General features: G+C 45.1%; 1 protein-coding gene across 2 annotated transcripts in view; it reads right to left on the reverse strand.

Annotated features, from left to right (window-relative positions):
• The window catches only part of NTRK2 (neurotrophic receptor tyrosine kinase 2), a 323,265-nt gene that overhangs the window by 171,463 nt on the left and 132,365 nt on the right, over nt 1-19,437 (reverse strand). The gene's annotated exons all lie outside the window — the stretch shown is intronic.

The following is a 19,437-nucleotide window of genomic DNA, read 5'->3' on the forward strand; positions in this document are numbered from 1 at the left end:
CCCTTGGCCCCACTGGAGGTGGTGGTAACCTTCACTATAACAACCATATTCCATTTCTAAAATCCAGAGTCCCCAGATCCAAAACATCCATTTCCAGGGGCTTGGGATAGAAAGCATGTTTCTGTATAACTGTAATAATATTAATTTAGGCTAGAAAAGAATCACATATAATTCTAGTGTGATCTAATAGTGCAATCAATTTGTTCTCTCAATTGGAATGCAAGTCGCTTGAAGGCCCAGACTTTTCTTACTCCTCACATCATCTCCTACAGTAACTTTCATGCTCCCAAGTCCCTGGTGGGTTCTCAGTAATCAATTTACTCAAATTAATTCTCTCCAAGAGCATCTTCCTTAATTCAAGATATTCCAGTTCCCTGCAAGTCTACTTCCCTCAGATGAAAACATCAACATAATCATCAATTTCCAACCAGCTGTTGGGGGAAATGGGCTGAGTAGACCCTGGGAAGGGCTACCCTTGACTTGCCCTTCTGTATACCTAGTGAGGGTTTCCTACCTCAAATCAAGTAGTTGGCCTTAAATATCTGAAAAGTAGTTGTTCTGTTTAATAAAACATTCGAAATATGTCAGCACATTTTAATGATTTTACTTCTACCATAAGGCTCACTCAAACGTTTTTGGCAAAGAGTGGAACTATGGCATGTGTTCAAATGGTATAAAACTATATTTCTTTGAGGTTTTTGGCCCAAGGATGGCCCCAAGATGTGATGGGATCTTTGGCACATGGCACAAGATATTAATTCCTGTCTCACACCTCAACCATGAGGGCCTCCTTATGTTTCTGGAGCTGTTGCATCTTGTCAATTGTTTTGAGTTTTCTATTAGATTACAGTTTGCTGGCATTGCAGGGGGGAGATCCTGAAACTACCACAAGCAGGCTCTAGAAACTGTACACAAGAACAATGACTTACATCACTTTCTTATATCATATTTTCCCAAAGGACTCGCCATACATGATTTCCAAATAACTTCCAATCAGCTGTTTTCCCCAGGACAGCCTTGTGTTGCCATTAGCCACAAGGGTATCTTCAGCACCGATGGTGGGAGGCAGTGATCTCGGAGAATTTTATGACTCGATATTATAAAGGAGGTGAGGGGACAACTGGCATTTTCTGCCAACCCAATGCATCATATTTCGATCTCTGTAGGCTTGTTGTTACCTCTGTCTGAACCTCATGGTGGCAGGTGCCAGAAAAATGATCTCCGAGTTCTAGATCTTGATGGACCGACCCTTCTTTGATGCGAAGAAGCTCACTGTTCCAAAGGCAGCAATGGCTGTCTCTCAGAGTCAGGATATTTTCACGGACAGAATATAGCTTAGTGTGCTCCATCTCACAGGGCAGAGCCAGGCACGGATGGACCTTGTATACATCTACTGTGATGATTGATAATGACGATGGGGCAGGTGAAGGAAGGTTGCCTTTTTCAGACGAGATCAGGCGCGTTCAGGGTGGTGTGGCCGTAGACAGGTTGCCTTTTTCAGGCCAGGTACTCAGTAGTTGTTGATTGACAAATGGTGACAGCTACTAGATGCCACTCTAAAAGACATCTACCTTATCCAAACGCTCAGATGAAATGCCTGGGAGTATGCAACTATGTCTCGTTGAGTTGAGTTGTGGACGTCTTTCTGAGGGCAAGCCCATTTGGAAGGGGGGGAGGATGCACAAGAAACTCTTCTAGGGTTTTCCCTGCCAAAGGAATACCACCTACCCAAACCTATGAGCCAAAAAAAATTCCTGTCTGAGCAAGGAGGCCACTACTCTTGTTCTATTTTGCATATGTGCTCTAGTATGAGCTTGACCAGTGACATAATTTGCAGTGGCCAGTGCTAAATTAAATGCAGGACCCTTGTTCATAAATCAAGCATTCGAAGTGTTGACAGCAGAGCACTAAACTAAGCACGGAGCCCTTCCATAGAGGGTCTGTGTGAAGGTACTGATCCATGCCCATGAGGATATTCCATACACCATGGGGCATGAGTCAGAGAATCTCACAGTTATTCTTCTCCTTCCCTATCCCTCTTGGAATCCTAGAAGGCTCAGAAGGGGCAGAGCTAATAACATGAGCTAGGAAAGATGAGGCCCATGTTACATTGGCTCCACATGAAAAACTTGCATCAAATTAGAAAAGGAAAGTGAGCAGGACAACCCAAATGCTTCCTAGATGCTCAAGGCTAAATGGTGACCTTGATAATCAAGGGACAAGATGATATTGGGGCTAACTTCATGTGGTGGGGTCTAAAGTTGTTTCCCTCCTTGTAAACAGAGGGTTGGTGAAGAACTACGAATGCTCTGGGGTTCGGGAATAATTATCCTGGAGGCCGGCTCCAGGGGTCACAGGAATGCAAAGTTGGACACCATGGTCAGCTGCAGAATCAGAAACCTGCCACTTTAAATTAATTTGGATTTGTTTTAACTTCCTTTATAGGTAGATAAATACAGGATGCCCAGTGAAATTTGAATATTAGATCAACAAGAAGTAGTATTTTGTGTAAGCATTTCCCAAACATTGCATTGGACATAATTATACTAAAAAAAATCATTTGTTATTTATCTGAAATTCAAACTTCACTGAGCATCTTGTATTTACTTACTAAATCTGGCAACATTGCTTTTTTTTTTTTTTTAAAGATTTATTTATTTATTTTTGAGAGAGAGAGAGAGAGAGAGAGAGAGAAAGGTGTGGGGAGAGGCAGAGAGAGAGAATTCCTTAAGCAGACTCCCCACTGAGTGCAGAGCCTGATGCAGGGCTGGATCCCAGGACCCTGAGGCCGTGACCCATGTGCAAATCAAAAGTCAGAGGCTTACCCGACTAGCCACTCAGGTGCCCCAACAACATTACTCTTGATGGGTTCTTGATAGTTTCCCCCACCATATTTTGTCAAGTTCTGTAAGAAAATGTCAACTTCTCCGAGCTGATCTGGAGTTCTGGGGCAGTGAGGGTATAACCCTCGGACAGAAGGGGCCGTGGAGAGGCAGCAAGCTGCCTGAGCGGAAGGGAAACTCAAATAAAGCAAACTGTGGAGCCGCCTTTGTGCACATCCTCACCTGGGCCTTCTCCTGCTGTTCTCAACCCTCCTGCACACTGGAATCATCTTGGCAGGGGATGGGGGGAGTTACAGGGGTGGTAAAAACATCAACGCTGAGTTCCCACCCCACAGACAGCCTTATTTAATTGGCCTGGGAGGCAAGCAAAGCAGGTGGAGTTTTCAAAGTTTCCCAGATGAGAACCATTGCAGTAAACCTCAGTGTTAAAGCCCCAAATACACATATATCCTCAAAATCCAAGTGTCAGAAATGGATTAGATGTTCACTTTAATACCTGCAGGCATGAGTGTCTCTTTTTTCTTTCTTTTTTCATAGAAAGCACTAAAAGCATGAGGTTAGTTAGCCAATCTGGGTTGTTCTCAGACCTCACTGCTCATAAGAATCACCTGATTCCCAGTACTGGGTGCCCAGGGACTCCTATTTTCTGAAGCTAGTGTGCGTCCCAGTGGCTCTCAACTTCAGTGTGCTTTACAACCAGGTGGAAAGCTTTTTGAGTGGGAAGATTCCTGCCCCCCACCCCAAACCAATGCCACCACCATGCAAGGCCCAGGATGGGAGTGGGCGCTCAGACACATTGGTTTTAATGCAGACCACAGCTGAGGCTGTGGGCCCCTCTGCCCCTGGCATCCTCCTCCACCCAGCTGGGGATAATAATTCACTAATTATTACCTCATGGTCTCAACAAGAAAACCAAGGACTGGGGCAGATCCCCTGCATCCTTCAATAATGCCGGAGCTATAGATAATAACATGATAGTCTACGGCCATACCACCCTGAACGCGCCCGATCTCGTCTGATCTCGGAAGCTAAGCAGGGTCGGGCCTGGTTAGTACTTGGATGGGAGATAATAACATGATATTTCTAAGGCATGCTAGAATAGTAACTCATCACGGGACACAGTGGGTCTTGGCTGCTTCTGCTTCTCCCCTTCCCTGGCATGTCCACCCAGGTTGCCTCTTACCTCCATCAATTACACATTTTACCCCTCTTCCAGGGCTGGCAGAAATGTCAGCTTCCCCACAAGTCCTCTTGATCTCCACAAAGCAAGTAATCACTATAACCCCGTGCATCTTTGAATCTCTTTAATGGTGTCTATCTTATTCTCTCTTGCTGTATCTGTTTTGTAAACTTAACACTCCCTGTGATATTATAAACACCTTGAAGGTAAGTCTTATGTCTCTGTATCCCTTTGAAATGCCCAATATCATTGGGCGGATGTCAAAAGCCTATGTCCTGGATTAAATTGGGATCATTAATACATCTCAAGCCTATAACCAAGAATCAATGAAACGCACTATTTCAACTTAAAGGGAGCACAACAGAGGTGACAAGAATACAAGAGTATCAAGGTCGCTGAATTCACATTCTGAAGTTCAGCATGACCGGAAAACGTGAACAACTTTGCATTTCCAAATCAACTGTGTTTTCTGGACGTAGCAATGAATGCAACTTCTGAATCTTTTGGCATCAATTTCAGCCTTACTGTGAAGAATAATGTACAAATTTTGTTTTCTGAGACTATGAAAGACTTTCATGTTGGAGCTAAAATATCATGCTTTCTCAGAAGTATATTCCTTTGAGTCTGGGACTTGCACCAACTCCCCCATCAATAAAGAAAAGAGAACCATTAGAATCTGGGAGGTTTGCTTCCATCCTGTGAGCAGCTGTGTTGACCAAACATGGTTTCATGTCCACAGCCTGGCCTAGGCCCTGAGGGGTCTTCTTCTCCCTCACAGTAGCAGGAAGCAATCCAGGAATGGATAGGAGCATCTTCTCTGGAGAAAGAAGGCCCGGATTGAATGTTGGCTGTGACAATTAATTAGCTCTACGACCTGTAGTTAGTGATGAAGCTTCCTTGGGCCTCAGCTTCCATCTTTAGAAACTGGGAGTAATAACAGTATCTACTATTAGTCATCTCTACTACTTCTCTCGGACCCCATAGGACTGTTAAGAAGGTACCAGGAGTTGGCATACCCAAAGCACTTAAAGTTCTGTCTGGGACATGGTAAAGGCCTCTCTTGGGGAACGTCCAACATACCACAGCCCTAAAGAAACTGGACATGTTGTTTTTTCTTACTGGAAGTGAACACACACACACATACTCACACGGACATACTCAACCACAGGTGGACATGTATACCAAACATCATATAAATACTGAAGCCAAGACCAGGGGGAAAAATTAACAAATCTCAGTGTTAACAAAGGGACTAAGAGATGGGCTTTCTTAAACATTTCTGGTATGGCTGCAAATTAGCCAATATTTCCAAAAGTAAACTGGCCATGTGTTATAAAGGTCTTAAAAATATTCAAAACTCCATGAGAAACTGTATGTCTGAAATTAGTGCCAAGGGGAACAGAGAGATGGCCATTATGTTGATATTTTTCATAATGAAATCGGAATTTTTTAAAAGTCCCATACTAGGAAATGATTAAATACATTATGGTTTAGTCACAGGGTGAAATGTTACAATGCCATGAAAAGACTAAGTTCTGGGAAATGCTAACTCCCTAAAGAAATCTTCAGCATATACTGTTCAGTACCTATACTAGGAAATAAAAATATTTATAGGCACTATTATTTCACCTATGTAATAATTATATGCATAGAAAGGTACTGGGGCAAAAAGGTAAGGTATTCCTGGGTTGAAAGCATTACAGGAAATTTTTACTTCTTTCTTTGTACTTTATATATTTGTTAAAAAACACATTGCCGGCATAATTTGCTAAATCTCTTGGGAAAAGAAGTAAACACAGAGTAAGGGCACCAGAATTAGTTCATTACCACTGGATAGCCATTTAAAAACTTCATCTTATAATACTGAGAACAGCTTTAAAGATTAAACAGGGTGGGCGCATATTTGCGGGAGACTCTACCTTAATTATAGCACATTCTTTCTCTTTTGTTCACTAAGAACAGCTCAAAGAAGGATGAAAACAAAACAACACGAAAAAAACCCCATAGGCTGCTCACAGAAGCAGGCTAGGAAGGAAGGGATGCGGCAAGGAGCCCCTCCCTGGAGCCAGCTTCTCAGAGCTACTTCTTGGGGGCCTGCGTCTGCCACACTTCTATCCAATATCTCAAAAGGAGAAGTTAAGGACCCCATAAAACCCTCCTGGGTATGAACAAGATGAGATGGTGTAAAACCTTCCAGGTACAGGACACTGCTCAAGAGCATGAAGGTAACTGGGGATGGGTAGGGACTCTTAGTGGGGCTTGAGCCCAGAGGGCGTGGAAGGGGCTGGAAAAGGCCAGAAAGACCAGATGACAACGGGGTCTGAGGAGCGCAAAGCACCCTAGGCAGCAGTGGTTGCCAGTCACTCTGAGTTCCCATGTTCAGCATAATTTTACATGAAGCCCATAATGTCTTAAATGTGACTGAACGTGGGCTTGGTGAATGTTCCCCAAACCATTCCTATTCTGGATCAGCTTGGCCCCCAGATGTTGCTGATGGCATATTCCCAAAAATGCCTAGTGTTTTCCCCTCTGGTAAATGGGAAACAAAACACTCTCAAATTCAGTGAGGAAAAAAAAAACTCTTGCTATTTGTTATGGATAGGCAGGAGGCCACCCAGGATTTCCCAATACAAAAGAAAAACATGGGTCTTAGGGACCAGGATTAAGCTACGCCATCCATCAAAGGCAAAAGGAGAGAATCATAAATCTGTGAGCAATCCCAGAAGGTATCTGATGGTTCACATCGTCTATCTTGGAATGTCAGAGAGAAACGTATGGCCTATGTGGGTCTTTGAAACGTATCTATCATCAGCTTCCTCTTATACCAGGTCTGGAGCCAAAGAGCGCCCCAACATGCAAAGGGTTGGAACGTCACCTCTAGTGAGGCCAACAGAAGGAACATTTTTAACAAGTCAGATCCAAAGAAGAACATGAAAATAAAACTGAATTATAGATTGTTTCATTATAGGAAACAAAGCCATTCTCAGCTATTGGGTGGTATGGCTTGGGGCAGAAATGCCACCTGGGGGGTTCATCGGGTGAACTTGCCCCAGATGTGCTTTGACCATGACGTTGTTTAAAAACAAAAAACTAGGGGTGCCTGGGTGGCTCAGTCAGTTGAGCATCCCATTCTTGGTTTCAGCTCAGGTTGTGATCTCAGGGTCGTGAGATAGAGCTCCTATTGGGCTCTGTCCTCAGTGGGGACTCTGCTTGAGATTCTCTCTCCTTCTCCCTCTGCCCCTCCCATTTGGCTCTCACTCTCTACCTCTCTCAAATAAATGAATAAATCTTTAAAACGAGAGACAGAAAAAAAAAAAGAAAAAAATACATGATCTGCCAGCATTTTAAAAATTAGGGAATTTCATATAAAAATACTGATCTCTGAGTTCTTAAAAAAATAAAATGAAACAGACAATCCTGCAGAATGGCCCACATTCTGTCGCCAGAAAGAAAGAAGTAACCATCTTTGGGCTGGCTCTGCAAAGTCCCCAGGGACTCCCTACACTGACGGATATATTTTCCTGGCCCTCAGTTTGCAGTCCCTGAGTCACAGATCACACAAGTAAATACAATAACTAAATATCTTACTCTTCTTCAGCACGTAGAAGAGATTGACAGACATGTTCTTTCTTTTCTGTCTTTGAGCTTTGTTAGCCAAAAAAAAAAAAAAAAAAGTCACACAATAAAAAGATTATACTTCAATTTTTTTTTAAGCAACAAAAATCATATTGAGGTAGAGACTCAAGGGGGATAATTCTACTTCGGGGAGGATACTAATGAGTGCATTAGAGTTCTCTTTGGAATGGCTAAGAGAATTCATCTGTTTGGAAGGGAAGGGTGGTAAGAGATTTGTCTTATTCTCTAGAAAATCTTCCCCTGCAGCCTGAATCTCCCTGACTGCAAGCAGATCTATGGAAATACAAAATTTCCCTGTCATAAAAATAAATCCTAAAAGATAAATTTTTAGCTTCAACATCGAGTGAAGTTATAGCTCTTTGACAAATGATGTTCTGGGTTGCCATGACAACAGAGCCCGCTAGAGGTGTGTGTAAAGAGGCCTGCCCATAAATCAGAACATTTTAGGAAGGGGTTAAAACAAACACTTCTAGACTATTCCCAAGATTTAGTGCCAAAAATGTAATTATAGACATTTGTATCAGTCTCCCATAAAGCATGACGTTTCCAATATTACAAAATGTTAATTAAAAAATCTATTAAACCCATGTCCCTCTGAGAGAAATTAATATCACACCTAAGGTTGGGAGTCAATGCAACCCAGAAGCCAGGAAAATTGGATGGCCAAGCAGAAAGGGAGGCTTAAAAGCTGACTAAGCCAGGAGCAGTTAAGAGTTTGGGCTAGATTCTGACCCTCGGGGCATGGGTTGAGGGCCAGACGACAGGCTCAGAGCCTTTCGAGAAGCCTGAGAGAGTACAAAGAGTAATCAAAGATTTGGAGGTGGAATTAGAAAGGAAAAGCTGAGAGATGGAGGTTAGCTCACCTGAAAATACAAAGATGAGGCACCAAAGAACCATTCAATCTGGGAGGAGGTAAACAACATGTGGTAACCATAGCAACTTCCAAAGAGGTCAGGAAAAATGAGAATTAGCTTAAAATCCGACACTGGATGAATGCTTCTTAAGGCAAAGGTCATGATAGGACACTCCAAGGGTCACAGATGAGCTGCCTGCAGGTTCAACTGGGTCAAGAGACACATTCCTCTCTGGCCTGTACGGTATTCTTTTAAAAGCGTACAGAGCTGGCCAACATTGAAGAAACAGGAACTTGCACATAAAATTCTGGCATCTTCTTTTTCAAATGCTGACCCAGTGATAGGCCTGGATTTCATGTGGCAACTGGAATTGGGTTCATGGAACAGAAGCTCTTTGAAGACAAAGTGTTTGCCTTGCTCAACCCTGTGTCCTCAGCACCAAGGACAGTGGAGGGCATTCTGAGTTGAATAAATGAATACTGAATTATGGTTGAATTAATGACTGGGGAGCAGCTGCCCTCTTTAAATAAGGGCACAGTCTCCAAGGGGCTCCCTGACCCAGGACTGTCTGGCCTGCCTGGACGCTAAAGGCATTTCAATTTTCTACCTCGTTCTGTGAAGTAAGTTTTTTCTTTAGTTGAGACACCCTATTGCCTTTGACGTGAACGTCCCCACAGAACCCACGTTCGTGGCCACATAGGCAGGCTGCTGAAGCAAAATGACTATGTGGTAATATTCATTAAGGGTTTTAAGGACTAGCCCCCCAAATGATCTTCCTTTAAAGGTCGTTCATCCTGCAGGCAGAAAGCTATTCCAAAGGCTTGACCAAAACAAGTACTTCTGATAGGCTTCAGATCACTTGTTTATTCATTCAACAAACAGGGAAACTTTTCTAAGTACTAGTATGATGCAGGGCCATGTGATACATCTCTTTTACCTCAATGGCCCGAGCTTTGAATTTTTGTTCAGTGACTGAATGAGCAGTGGGAATCACGATAGATAGTAGCCACATCACAAATCTACTATATGCTGATGTATCCATTCTTAACGAATCCTCGCAAGCTGTGTGCTAGATGTTATTATCCTTATTTTATAGAAAGGGAAACGGAGACTTAGAGAGGTTAATGACCAGGTCCACAGCATTGACCAGAGGGACTGGGGGACTTGTCACCTAAACTATGTGTGTGAGAGGTTATGCCTCCCGGCTCTTACCATAATCCCTATTCTCAAGTGGAGTAGGTTCAGTAGTAGCCTCAAAAAAGAAAAAAAAAAAAAAAAGGATATTTCCAATTATATCCCCTGACACCAGTGAAGAGGGTCTTATTTGGAAGAAAAGAGTCTTGGCAGAAGTAAGAATCTCAAGGTGAGAATATCCCAGACATCGGATGGGCCATAAATCCAGTGATAATTATTCTTCTAAGAGGAGGTGTGGACATGGAGGCACAGAAAGTAGGCTATGTGAAGACAGGGAGGGACTGGGGTGGCACATCTACAAGCCCAGCCATGCCAAGAATTGCCACCTGCCACCAGAAGCTAGGAGAGGCCTAGAACAGATTTGCCCTCAGACCCTCCAGAAGGAACCAATCCTGCCAAAACTTCAATTTCTGATTTCTGGCCTGTGGAGGGATGTATTTCTGTTGCTGTAAGCCACCAAGTGTGTGACGTTCTGTTATCGCAGCCCTAGGAGACTAATACATCACAATACTCCCAGGCTGACATATTGAGTCCCCCAGAAAACTTAACCTATCTTGTTCTTCGGGGCAATAGGGCTGCATTCAGGACCCTAACAGGGTCCAGTGACACGCATGTCAGGATGACATGCGGTCTCCTAATAAAAGACTCCCCATTTCCAAACAAGACTGAGATCTGGGCTTTTTTCAGAAAATCAAAGTGAACTCAACTAAGAATTATATATATTTCCTTGCCTGCTTCAAAAGCATGGACATCCTCAGACAGGAATGGTGTGTGATGCTTAATGCAGCCATAGAAGACCCACTAGATAATCAAAGACAGCACAACACTATTATGGGAGAATAGGAAGGAAGGGATCACTTCCATGTGGGCCGTCTTGGGGAAGCTTCTAGAAGGGAGGCAGGAGTGAAGCTGGGCTTTGGAAAGGGACAGTAGTCATGACCATCCTCATAATGTTATTGTTTATTGAGTACCTACAACATATCCCGTCCTGCCTACCCACCATACTTTTCCCATGAAATGCTCTGAGTCACCCTACGAGGTAGATAGCTGCCACCCATATTTTTCTGAGGAAGGATTTGGGACTTGGAAAGCAAAGTGCCAAATCCAAGGTCACCCAATCAACAAATGCCAGGACTTTGATACACGAATATACCAGGTGGAGGGAGGAAGACGGTCCAACTCAGTATAGCCAGAGGTTTGGGGAAGCACCGAGGTGGTGGTGGATGGGAAGGCGTGGTAGAAAAGACAGGCTGGAGCAAGAATGTTCTGGAGTTTGGAGCCCCATTTTGAGAAGCATGGACTTGATCTATGTAGCTGTGTCAGTTGTCAGAGTAGTGTGAGTCCAGGGCTGAGCGACTCGCTCAAGTCTGTGTTTTAGAAGGAAAATGTTGGACTCACCAAGTCGATGAGCGTGGTGACAAGAGTGAAACTGGTCCGCCCCAGACAAATACAGACAGCCTACAGGAAGGCTGGGTGGGGGAGGGGGTGGAGAACACCCGGTGGGCTCGAAAGACAGCAGGGAGGGCGGCACCTGGGGGGTTCAGTTGGTTAAGCATCCAACTCTTGGTTTCAGCTCAAGTCAAGATTGGGGCAGCTAGGGGATCGAGCCCAGCATCAGGCTCTGTGCCCAGTAGAGTCTGCTTCAGATTCTCTCTCCCTCTGTCTCTCCCTCTTACCCTCTCAAATAAACAAATAAAATTAAAAAAAAAAAAAAAAAGAAAATGAAGATAGCTGGGAGAGAGATGTAGCTTGATTTCAGGACAGCATTCAAGAAGTAAAGACAAGGAAGACGTCCTGGCTGGTGCAGAGGTGTGGAAGGATGGACAAGGTGTGGGCCAGGGCACAGGACACAGGGCAAGGGTTGTGTGAGCACACATGGTGGATTCTGTTTAAACAAACAAACAAACTTTTTTTTTTTGTCTCTGGGACCCTCAGACTCCGGGGATGGTCATTAGCAGGTGGTTCTGGAGCTTCTGCCTTCTCTCCCTACCTGATGGCTTTCCTTCAAGGGGATCTGGTTGGAGTCGAGAAGGTATTTAAATGAAACATATGAATACATTAAACTTTCCAAAGGAAATCCTGCACTCTAGGTTTGAACCAGGCAAGATGTACAAACCACTGGCCTGTTCCCCAGAGAAGTCCCCCTGGCTAGGGTCAGGACGGCCATGGATCGCAGGACTAGAACGTGGCATTACAGGACGGAGCACCCCAAACTCCACCTGCATCTCAGATGAACAACCGGCAAACTAAGCAAAGAGAAAGAACTCAGAGCAGGGACTTGCCACAGCTTTCGAGAGCCCATGCACGGCTGTCTTGAAGGTTGCTGGTTCCAGAGCTCCTTCCTAGCTCCTATCCACCTGCCCTACCTTCTCTGGAGAGCCATGCAGTCCCAGAGGAGAGATGAACTAGGAGTCTGGGGCCGATACACAGGTAGCCAGCATCTAAAATAATCTGAATTCTGCACATGGATCTCCACAAGCAGCACCTGGGATACATGTCAGTAAGCTGAGCCCCATTGCCAGTCCTGCATCTTCCGCTCCCTCCGCAGGGTGCCCCTGCAGCCCGCCCTTGATCAGCCCCTGCTCCATGAACCTTCAGTGCCTTTACTTCCAGGAAGCCCGGCCGCAGCCCAGCGTCTGTTCCAGGCTGCTGTGGAGGAACCGTATCTTAAAAGCGATGAGCAGCATCTCCAGCAGAAGGGTCACAAAAGGCAAAATCTGGCAAAAGACATTTTACTTTGGCTCATGGAGACTTGAAAAAATGTGAAGGATCTTGCCAACATGGAAAAACTGGGACATGCCCCATAAAAACCCAGATCTCCCCTCGTCTTTAAAAATCAGACTTGGCTGCCCCGAGCCTGCGTTCTGACACAGAGGCAGTGGTGGGGTCTGGGGGCAGCGAGGGGAGCCAGTACACGAGCCTGTCCCACGCGCCCACTGACTGACCTCCTCCTACGGGACCTGGCTGGTCTCTGCAGTCCCTGGGGCTCCCAACCTAGGGTCGAGCCCATGGAAAGTGCTCAGGGAAGTCTGCTGAATCTGAACAAGGCATTGTTTTTTTGTTTTTTTTTTTTTCTTGAAAACAACGTAACCGCGGGAGAGCAGGGGTGAAACCATGTTGGCAGATGCATAGCTCTTCTCCCCTGCAAGCTGGGTCCTCTGACCTGGCAAGGGATGGATAGACGCCACCACGAGGGCTCTCCTGAAAGCAAGGTGAACCGGCGAGGAGAGCAGCCGTGACAGGAAATTTGATGGGGAGCACACAAGGCAATGAAATAAAATCACTTGTGGTTTTGGTATGCAGGGGAGAGAAACAAAAAAAAGGTCTTTGTTTCAGATGCTGTTTCATGTTGCCATAAATAAAAGGATGGCTACAGCTCAAAAACGATATTTTAAACAGTTCAAAGTATGGACTTGCCTTGTTTCTGTACTTCTTATTTTTTTTTTTTTTCAGGATGGTTATAGTTGAAGCTCTTTAAACCAATGTAACTGGTTGTAAGTCATTTAGGGGAGCAGAGGTTCCCTTGAGCCCTGGACCTCAGCCATCCAGTGGAGGGTCTGCATCACTAACATGTGGGTCGCTGTGCTTGGCCGGGAGACGGTGAGCAACAATCATGAAGCACGTTGGTTATGTGGAGGCTGGACAAGATGCTGCATGTTGTCCAAGAGCGCTTTGCAGACCTTCAGCTTCAGGGAGCATAACTGACCAAGGGCTCCACGACATCCTGAAACCCATCTGTGCTCTGAAATCCATCCCCTCGCTTGCACGTGGTCCACAATCCCTGGAGACTGGGTATGGCACAGAATACCAAGGCAGACCCGTCCTGGGAGCCAAGGAGCTCTTCTGATGGCCAGCTTGGCTCCAAGCCTCCCCGCAGTCTTGCCCATCCTTCTACAGAAGGGCGCGCGGAGTCCAGAGGCCTTGACCGCACCTCCCTCCCTCTCATTCACGGGAGGTATACTTGCATACTTGCACTGGAGCCTGATGCTCTCGCTGCCTTTCCTAGCTCCTTCCCCATTTTCTCTCACACAAGAGTTTCTCCTGATTAGAATCCTGGCAGCTTCCGTCCCATCTTGGCATCTGCTTCTCAGAGGACACGTTCTGCATTTGAAAATTCCTACTGCCTATATTCGGCAAAATCTGTCGACTCTACCCAAGGATCGAGGCTCTCAACTTCTGTGTGGTTGCATGAATCCGAAGAAGAAAGTACTTAAAAAGAGAACTTAAAATGAGCAGGCTTTAGGGAAGCGGGTAAGGAGTTAAGAGAAGGAGAAAAAGAAAAAGCAGGAGGAGGACGGAGCAGAAGGCTGAAGAAGGTGAACAAGTTTTCAGTGGTTCTTCCATTTTGAGAGTTTTTCATTAAGAATATAGGGGCATGGAGGTCCTCTAAACACAACCTGTTTACCCCTCTAGGAAGGATGCTCAGAGATGGTCTGGGTTATGTGTCTTGCTCCGGAATCCCAACTGTTCAATTGCCATGTAGGGATGAGGTATGTGTTCCCTTAGAGGACAGATGGCCAGGAAGTCCTTTGTGACCACCATGGAGACCACAAGGCTCTCATTCTCAACACCCCAGACCTTAATATGTCTGACTGTCATTTTGGGGAAAGGCAGGAAAAGGGAAGAACACTGCCTACATGAGATAAGTAAAATGTGCCTCATAATGAAGAAAAGAAAGAACACAGAGTCACCTACACACACACACAAACACACACACACCACACACACACTCACACTCACACTCATACTCTGCTATGAGGGGTAATGTTAAAAGGAAACCTTCAGGCTGGCTATTTCATAATTCATAGCAAAATAGAAAAGAGAGACAAAATCAGCAGCATCGTTTATAAGCCCTGGAAAATGGAAGTTTCCAAGCTGTCATAAATAAGGATGGAAGCAATTGCCAAGTCAGAAATTTTGCCAAGTTTGAAATCCACTCAATCCTTACATCTTGGAGCTCAGAACGGAACACCAACCTTTTGGGATTTGTAATCATTTCTTCTCAGCAAAACTTCTTGCTATTTATAAGGAAGTAAAAACAAAAAGCAAAAAATACAATATGGAAAGTTTTTAAAAGGAGCTGGTTGGGAACATTACAGCATGGTGTGCTTTGGGAAGCCAATAATTTAGGTACAGATGGTGTATGTACTGGGATTAAATTCCTATTTAATCAAACAGGGCTTAAAGTATGCAATATTCTGTGTATGAGTGTGTGTGTGGATGTGAGAGAGAGAGAGAATGAGAGGAATTATGTCTTTCCTTGCTGGTACCTCTCTCTCTCTCTCTCACACACACACACACACACACCCCATCTCTCTCCTGTGCAATTACTCCACCCAACTCATTCTAAATGCTTAATGTATGAAAATTAAAGAGAGGTCAAAGCATATTTCCGTATGTGGTTTGGCTTGGGAAAGGGAACTAGAGAAAAAGAAGGGAATAATAACCTTTTTTTTAAAAAAAAAAAGATAAAAGGGAAAGAGAAAATAGGTGACAAAAGTGGAGATTCTTGTCACCAATTTCTACTGGGTGAATCAGAGCCACCAAAAGTAAGGGCAGAGGCCTGATGGATGTCTCGGAGTCTGTAGCCATCGGGGTCCCCCGAGAGGGAAAGGGAAAGCACCAGCCCTAGAGCAGCAGGGCCCGAAGACTGGATCTCACAGGCAGACAGATCTGATTTGTGTGACTTCGGACAAGCTACTTAACTTCCTAAGTCTTTGTTTTCTTAGGCATCAAGTACGGCCAATCACGACATCAGTGTTGGAGAGATTACCGGCAGACCCCAGCCCATGAGGCCAAAGATGGCATCTGTTCCTCTGACTGTGGTATCCCCCTGTGCTCGGCTCACCGTCTGGCCTGTAACTGACACAATAAATATTTACTGGGCATGGAATAGACCTGACGTAAGATGAAACAAGATAATGAAGAATTCAGGATATGTCTCAGTGGGGGGCGTGTCAAGGAGGAGGAACTCACCAAAACTGGTTTGAAGGAGGGATGTGGGCACGCTGTGGAGAGGAACCGGCAGATTAAAGGGACAAACAAGAAAGCGTGAGGCACGGGGGACGGACCGCGGCTGGAAGGCTTTCCCCTCCACTAGAATCGAGGCGAGCAGATGGAGAAGAGGAGAAAAGGTGGTTTAGCCACAGGACCGCGCATGCGCAGGGATGAGCCCTGCTAGGGACGAACTCCATGCGTGGGAAGGGGGCGGGCTTATGCCGACCCCTCTCCTCCCCCGGACACCTGCCAGCCGCCCGGCTGGTTCAACACACCAGGAAGCCAACACACCAGCACCCCAGAACTAGAGCATTCAGCTGTGTTTAGTGAAGGACGGTGATGGAGAGGTAACTGGCTATCCCCCAAATCCAGGAGCCCAAGTGCAAAGAGAACACCTATCAAGGGCATCATCTTTGCAAAGTCCGCAGCGCCCTACATGCGTTATTAGTTCATATAAACACTGAGGACATCCCCTCCGGAGGTAAAACAGTGCTGGGGGCTCTACTTCCCACCCCAGCTCAAGTGTCCTTTGCACAAACTTACCTGAAGCTGGGTCCTAATCCTTAGAGCAAGCAGCCATGATCTACAGATTTATTTAGCAATTCAGCAAGACTAAACACCGGATGATGAGGATTATTAATAAGAAAAGAACAGGTGTCAAATAAACATGCAAGAGGCTTTTCCTTTCCTTTTGGGAAACAGTATTTTAAAAGGAGACAGGAGGAGAATTTACTGTCCATTAGCTTATGGTTGGGCACAAATTTTAATTCAGTAAACACAGGCGCCCAGAGTCTTGTGCTGTGTGACACAGGCTTTGACCAAATGACTGGGAGCTCAGAGCACACCCTTGGCAGTCTCTTTCAGTCCCTGGCTGCCGGACGGGATCTTCGGGACAGGAGCGTCAACGCGACTGAGTTACTCAGATGCTGCTCTGCCTCGTTGTGTTTCAGAGGCAAGATGCTGCTCCGGCCTCCCCCACCGCCTTGTTCCAGCATCTGGATGGTCCTCGGACAAACCCTCCGGCCTCACCCACCACCTCCATCCCCACCGAGGCCGTTTCCCTCATGGACACTCACCAGAGAGCCAAGAGGCTGAAAGGACTCGGGTTCAGGAACCGTGAGAATATTCATTTCGGAACAATCAAAACCAACAAATCTGTCTTCAATTCCAATGGACAAGCAAACATGCGCTGGGTTGTCATGAACTAATCAGCCAGGAGCCCATACTTCATGCAACCTCTGTGTTCCATGAAGTAAGACTTAGAAAGTATGTGCCAACTCATCACTGTGCCACATACTTATAAGTTGAGATGTACAAGGGCTTTGTCAGTGGCACGTTTAAGTAACCGGGGGCTTACTGGGGCAGCAGGTGCCTCCCTGGTGACAAAGCTGACCTTACAATTTTGCTTTCCTAAACAATCATCTCTGCTCAACCTCTAGCGCCAGTAGGAGCGACCCCTGGGCATTTGCATGGCCCTGACGGTGCCCCAGGCACCTCACTGGCCTCACCCCAGTCCCAGCCCTACTCAAGAGTCCATACAGGGGAGCCATTTCAATCTCCAGCTATCTAGCCAGCCTGCTGGAGTTCAAATCTTGGTGTAACCTGGACCAAGTTCCTCAATCCCTCTGCGCTTCAGTTTCCTAACATTGACAATGGGAGCAATGTTAGCATTGGCTAGTTTTGAGAGGATCAAGAATTAATCCAGGAAGCACTTAACAGAGTGCTGGGCATACAGTGAGACACCAATACTGTTAACTAGTACTACCATTTAGCTATTGTGGTCAATCTCCTTTTAACACATATTAGAGGGGCACCTGGGTGGCTCAGTTGGTTAGGCAACTGCCTTCAGCTCAGGTCATGATCCTGGAGTCCCCGGATCGAGTCCCACATCAGGTTCTCTGCTCAGCAGGGAGTCTGCCTCTCCCTCTGACCCTCCCCCTTCTCATGCTCTCTCTCTCTTTCTCTCTCTCTCTCGCAAATAAATAAAATCTAAAAAAAAAAAAAAAACTTATTAGAAAAGGCAGTAGCAACAGCAAAAGTGCCTTAAATTAGGTGCTGGTAAGACTTCAGTACCACTTGCTTAAAATGATTTAAAAAGAAAAAAGCCCAAATGACAAAATATTTTTAAAGAAATGAAACTGCGTTGCTTCCAACGTGAAGCAGCTTCAGCAAGTCCGGTCATCATGCATTGCCTACCACAGCTATTACAAGAAACTACCTCAGGAAGTAGAAAAGAATAATCTAGTTATTTGTAGCTCATTGCCTGCAAATACTTGTTTCCAAGGCTTGAGGGAACTTGAAACAAGTCTTTTCTTTCACACAATCTCTCAGCCAATTCGTTTATTTTTATTCATAGCCAAAGATTTTCAGATGGATGATTTAACAGTTAAAGATAATGTAAACCCCTTTCAAATGATCAAAAATTCTGAATTAATAACGTTGAGAAGAAAAGAAGGCAGACCATTTTGGGGATATGACCTTCAATGCTTTTTCCTCCAGAATCCTCAAACTCTAGAGCATCTTTTGAACTCACTGAGCTATCATAATATAGGTCCAAACAAATTGTATGCTCTTATTTTATCAAAATCAAATCTGAAAAGAATCCACATGTTAAGAACTGCTTGGGCAGAATGAGGGATCTAGGAGGGGAATCTCTCTAACTCCCAAGAGGGCATCATAGCCTGGATCACACCCAGAATGACCCAGTGAGTGAAGTTCCCGTCCACTGGGCTCCATCACTGTGTGGGTGACTGCACCCACAGAGTCACCATATGGCCAATACATAAAAATGAGTCTGTGATTCCAGGGTCCTTACTGAGGTATACTCAAGCATGAGGGCACACCCAAGTCCTTCAAAGTATTTCATTAGCAACACCAAGTGCCCCCCCCACATGTACACTCTCGTAAGAGCCTGGGGTGGGAGGGGGTAGGTAGGTACTATGAATATTGGTGTCATCTCATGAGGAAGGGAGCCATGAAATGTCCTTCCCAAGGTCATTTAGCTTGTGACTATAACTGGGATTCCAACCTGCACAGTCTGGGTTCAGTGTCCACTGCCTCAAATAATTACGCAACCTCTGAATGGCCATTGAAATCTGTTTAGAAGGGTGTTCAAAAAAAGTACAAGTCACCAGCACCAGCCAGACTCTTAGAAGAGGTCAGTGTGCTTGGGCTGATGAGACAGCAGGTCACACTGGATTGGTTTTTCCAGTCCTTAGCCTACAACTTGGTGCAAAACCGTTCCAAGTTTCCCAGAAGGTGAAAATAGGCTCAAATGAATCTGGGGCCCTACAAACCTTGCTTTTTAGGTCCTATCCTAAAAGGAAAGCATAAAAAAGGGACAAACCTGAGGGATGGAGACAAGAGGACTGTGAAGTGTGGGTACCAAGTTAACGCTTATGGTTCAATGGCATCCTATCTCTATGTCCACTTGTCTTTCTCTCTCTCTCCCATGAAAGCACAAGTCATCATGTTCATTTGGCTACATGTCACTTAGAATGGAGGGACAGAGCACTGAGTGTATCCTCTTGCTAGGACCTGGGTCATTCCAAGTTCTTAAAATACCAAAGGACTTTCCCACAGAAAGTAGGTTGTTCATTATTTGTTTTTTTCTTTTTTGTTTTTTTTAATTCCCTTCAACTTTTGTTTTCTAGGACTGTTTTTTAGCCAACAAAAACATGTCCAGTGCAAGAATCAGTTAACAATAAATGTATAATTCACAATGATGGAAATT

This window comes from Neovison vison, chromosome 9 (assembly GCF_020171115.1).
Source record: "Neovison vison isolate M4711 chromosome 9, ASM_NN_V1, whole genome shotgun sequence".
Taxonomy (NCBI): domain Eukaryota; kingdom Metazoa; phylum Chordata; class Mammalia; order Carnivora; family Mustelidae; genus Neogale; species Neogale vison.